The following is a 5,627-nucleotide window of genomic DNA, read 5'->3' as shown; positions in this document are numbered from 1 at the left end:
ACGGAAGTAGATTGCCCCATCTTCCTTCCGAGGAGTGGCTGATGGGTTTGAACCGCCAGCCTTCTGGTTAGCAGTCAAGTGCCTTAGGCCCTAAAAAAATTAAGGAGGGGCAGCTACTATCTTGGTAGAAATGAGAACCTGAGCATCCATCTCTTGATAAAAAGTCACAAAGAGAAGAAAGGCTAAAAAAGAAAGATGTCACTAAATCTTTGCCGCTCTAGAGGGGACATGTTTAGGCCATCACATTTGTGGCATATTCCTGTCAAAGTGGCACTAGGTAACCGAAACAAACTACTTCATGGGTTTGGGGTTTTATTTTTATCTTGAGGTGATGAAAATGTTTTGGAATTAGATGGAGGTTGGCGGTTGTAAAATATTGGGCATATATTAATGCTATTGAACTGTTCTTTAATAAGTTTAATTTTACATTATGTGAATTTTCATTTCAATAAAGTGACAATAAGCACTTGCAATAGAAGTAAGAATAGTTGCTATATTTTGAAAAAGCAGTGAGTGGAAGAGGACATGAGAGGGGGTTTCAGGGGTGTTGGTCATTTCTCTTTCTTGATTTGAGTATTGCTTATCCAGGTATGTTTATTTTGTGAGTACTGCTGAGCTGAACACTTGTGATGTGTGTGCTTTTAAAAAATTATTATACTTTAATATAAAAGTATATTTTTAAAAAAGAGTTAAGCAGAGTTACATATGACCCAGAAATTCCATGCCTAGGTGTATAACCAGAAGAATTGAAACCAGAAGAATTGAAACCATATGTCCCACAAAAACTTGTATGTAAATGTTCATTGCATTATTCACAGTAGCCAAAAAGTGGAAACAATCTAAATGCCTATCAACTGATGACTGGGTAAACAAAATGTAATGTATCCTTACAGTAGAATACTATTCAGCTATAACAGCAAATGAAGTACTGATACAACTGATACATTCTATAACATGGATGAACCCTGAAAACATTATACTTAGTAGAGAAGCTAGACACAAAAGGCCACATACTGTAGGACTTCATTTATGTTCAGAATAGGCAAATCCTTAGAGATAGAAAGTAGATTAGGGATTGCCAGGGGCTGGGGGCAGGAGAGAATGGGGAGTGACTGCTACTGGGGACAGGGTGTTTTGGGAGAGTAATGGAAATATTCTGAATTAGATAGTGGTGATGATTGTACAACCTTGTGAATATACAAAAAAAAAAAAAAATAGCATGTTTTGTTGTGTGAAACATAATGTTATGTGAAATAGATTTCAATAAAAAAGAAATCTTAAATATTTCATCATTCTGAATATATACAAATAAAATACAATATATACATATAAAATAAAAGAAGCTCAAAGGGAAAAAAGTTATTCTAAAAATTGTTCCCCTTCCTCCTGTCCATCCCTCAGATCAACACACCTCAGGCATGGATTTTACACACCACTGGAGAATGGGGGTCCAAGCAGTGAAACATGGGCTGGAGGTAGGATTGTGAGTCACAGTTAGGAATGAAAGCTTGTGACCAACACCCTTGACTGTCCCTGAGCAGAGGAATGAGGTGACTGATGAGAAACAGATCTTAGGCTGGAGTAGGGAAGGAATGTTGTGGTGACAAAGTGCTGGCAGCTCAGGCACCAGAATGCCTTCCATTGCTTCATTTATAGGGTCATGCTTTAGGAATGAATAGTCCTTCAAATGATAAAAGCTCAGCAAGAGGCCCTAAAATACCTCTTACCCTTTTTTCTACTGATGGCTTTGGTTGTACATTATGCTGTTCTTCATATTTGTAGCATCACCATGAGTACTTTCCAAAGTTACTAAAACCAGAGATATATTTAGGCAGTAAACTAGACCTCTACAATTCTAAAAGTGCCTGTATTTACAAATAAGGGACACAAAACTAGGCTAGTGGTTTTTTGGATGCCTTAGTTATCTAGTACTGCTGTAACAGAAATACCACAAGTGGATGGCTTCAACAAACAGAAATTTATTCTCTTACAGTCTAGGAGGTAAGAAGTCTGAATTCAGGGCACCAGCTCTAAGGGAAGGCATTCTCTCTCTGTTGGCTCTGGGGGAATGTTCTTGTCTCCTTTCAATATATGTGGACCTGGGGTTCCTTGGAGATGTCCATGTATCCTGGCATCAATCTTCCCCTGGGTCTAGGAGGTTCTCAGTGCAGGGACCCTGGGTTCTAGTTCTTCTTTCTTGGTGGTCCCTCCTTCTCTGCTCATTTATCTCTCCTTTTCTCTCTTGTAATATAAAAGGTATTGCAGGCCACATGCCAGAGAAACTCCCATTACATTGGATCAAGGCTTTGACCTGAGGGAGGGTGTTACATCCTATCCTAATCCCCTTACAACTGATTGGCTGATCACATCAGATCACACTTTGGGGGATGACTACATCATTACACAACTGTCAAATTACATTGCTACATATCTGCCAAACCACTGAGAATCATGGCCTAGCCAAGTTGACACAAATTTTTGGAGGATACAGTTTAATCCACGGCATTCCACCCGTTGGCCTCAAAAATTCATGTCCCTTCAAGCTCAGTTGGCATAACGTACTACACAAAAACACTGTTCCACATCCTACTTTGGTGTATTGTCGTTGTTGTTATGTGCCGTCGAGTCGGACCCAACTCGAGGCAACCCCTCCTTGGGTTTCCGAGGCGGTATCAGTACAGAAACAGATTGCCCAACCTTCCTTCTGGTTAGCAGTCAAGTGCCTTAGGCACTATGCTACCAGAGCTCCTACTTTGGTGCTTAGTGACTGGGATCTTAAAAACTTGCAGGCAGCCATCTAGATCAACAATGGGTCTCTCTCTCTCTTTTTTTTTTTTTTAAATTTTATTTTGATTTGGGTGAACATTTACAGAGTACATTCACTTTTCATACTGCAGTTCACATACATTTTGGCTCATGTCATTGACCAAAATTTATAATGCAACAGCTCCCCTCCCACTTCCTCCCCATAGTTACCTCTCCCCAGTGACCATCCCTCCATACTCTTCTGCGCCCTGATCTGTCTCCCTGTGCATAAGCCACCTTTCCTTCTCCCGTGATTGTTCTCTCCAGGGCGTGTGTCTACTTGAGGTAAATGTTTAACTCACGTGTCTGTACTTTGTTTGGCTGGAAACCACATGTGTGGGTTCAATTCCAGACCCGAAGGGCAGCTAGGGGCTATAGTCCCAGTGGTTTTTCCAGTTTCTGTCAGACTAATAAGCCTGGTCTTTTTCTGGTTTTGAGTTTTGTTCCACATTGTTCTCCCTCTCTATACAGGATCTCCTACATCTCTTCCAAGTGGATGACAGTGGTAGCTGGGCACCATCTAGTTCTTCTGGTCTCATAGTTGTATAGGTTGCAGATCGGATGGTGTACCAGTCGCTAGGACTGATTGTTTCCATTAATTTTGGTTTTCTTCTTTCTTCTTGACGAGGAGAGACCCATTGTTGCATCTAGATGGCAGCTTGCTAGCTTTTAAGATCCCAGTCGCTACTCGCCAAAGTAGGAGGTGGAACAATGTTTTGTATAGTATGTTATGCCAATTGAGCTTGATGTCCAATGGGTCTCTCCTTGTCCACAGCAAAGAAGAATGAAGAAAAACCAAAGATGCATGGAAACAATTAGTCTAAGGGACTGGTAAACCATGTGATCCTCAGCCTGTATGACTATGAGACCACAAGACCAGAAGAACTAGATGGTGCCCAGCTACCACTGTCAACCACTCAGAGGGGTGTCTATGTAGGAGATCCTGGATAGAATGGGAGAACAATGTGGAACAAAACTCAAAATCATTAAAAAAAAAAAAGATCCCCCTCTGAGTGGTTGACGGTGGTAGCCTCTTGGTCTCTTGGTCCTCGTGGCTGGGCTGGCCTCTGCCCTGCTCTGGCAAAGCTCTTTAGCTCTACTGATAAGTGCCTGGATTCACCCCACTCTGCCAGTAAGCCTCTGCCCAAAGGAACTCAGCTCTCCAGAGGTGGGTAAGCCTAGCTCCACTGACAAGTGCCTGAAGGTATTCCACTCCACCAGAAAGTCTTCTGCCTGAAGGCACTAAACTCTTGCTTTGTGAGTTCACTCCCATGCAGTCTCACATCAGCTTCCTGGTTCTGCTGCTGCCAGGTTTGCTGGTCTGATAGAGCGTGGTGGAACCACTGAGACTATGGCCCCTAGCTGCCCTTCAGGTCTAGAATTAAACCCATACCTATAGCTTCCAGCCAAACAAAATACAGGCATATGAGTTGAACATTTTACCTGAGGTAGATACATTCATTGGAGAGAACGATCATGGGAGAAAGAAGGGCTGTTTATGCACAGGGAGACAGCTCAGGGAGCAGGAGTGCATGGAGGGATGAACACAGGGAAGAGGTAACTATCGGGTGGAAGTGGGAGGGGAGCTGTTGCATTGGGGTAAATTGTCATCAGTGTCATGAGACAAAGTGGATGTGAACTGCTGTATGGAAAGTTAATTTGCTCTGTAAATTTTCACCCACATCACAATAAAAATAAATAAATAAATAAATTTAAAAAAAGAAAAAGAGTTGCCTTTGATGTCCATAATTCCACCAACAGTCTCTTCAAGGCAATCTCAAAAAACCAAAGCAAACTCACTGCCATCAAGTTGATTCCAACTCATAGTGACCCTTGCTTGGGTTTCTGAGGCGGTATCTCTACAGAAGTAGATTGCCCAATCTTCCTTCCGAGGAGTGGCTGGTGGGTTTGAGCCACCAGCCTTCTGGTAGCAGTCAGATGCCTTAGGTACTATGCCACCTTAATATTCTTTTAGCCTTTACCCATTACCCAATTCTAAAACCACTTCCACATTTTAGGTACATGTTAGAGCAGTAACACATTCTGGGTACCAAATTCTCTTAAGTTACCAGTGCTGCTATAAGAGAAATACCAAAATGGATGGCTTTAACAAAGAGAAATGTATTCACTCACAGTTTAGGAAGCCAGAATTCTGAATTCAGGGCACCAACTCTAGGGGAAGGCTTTTTCTGTCAGCTCTGGGAAAAGGTCCTTGTCTCCTTTCAACATCTGTGGGCCTGGTATTCCTTAGCGATCTCTCTAGGAGGTTCTCAGCACAGGGATCCTGTGTCCAAAGGACACACTCCACTCCCAGCTCTTCTTTCTTGGTGGCAGTGAGGTCCCTCTTCAGCTTGCTTCTCTCTCGGTAAGAAAAAATAATGCAGGCCACTCTAGGGAAACTCTCCTGACATCAGATCAGGGCTGTGACCTAAGGAAGGGTATTCATCCACCCTAATTCCTTACAACTAATTGGATAATCACATCAGATCACATTATGAGGGATGATCACATCATTACATAACTGCTAAATTACATATTTGCCAAACTACTGAAAATCATGGCCCAGTGAAGTTTGATACATTTTTGGGGGACACAATTCAATCCATGACACTGAGTAAATCTAGAACTGGGACAGCTCAGATTTAAAGTGCTTAAGAGGAAACACACCAGTTGGAAGACTAAGGTGTGCCTAGCACAAGCCATGGTATTTTCAATTACTTCATATGTATGTGAAAGCTGGAAAATGAATAAGGAAGACTGAAGAAGAATGACGCCTTTGAGTTGTGGTGTTGGTGAAGAATACTGAAAATACCATGGACTGC

The sequence above is a fragment of the Orycteropus afer genome, unplaced genomic scaffold (genome assembly GCF_000298275.1).
Source record: "Orycteropus afer afer isolate SDZICR_OR568_19922 unplaced genomic scaffold, OryAfe1.0 scaffold00034, whole genome shotgun sequence".
Taxonomy (NCBI): Eukaryota; Metazoa; Chordata; class Mammalia; order Tubulidentata; family Orycteropodidae; genus Orycteropus; species Orycteropus afer.
The sequence above is the reverse complement of the archived record's forward strand: the minus strand, read 5'-3'. Positions refer to the sequence as shown.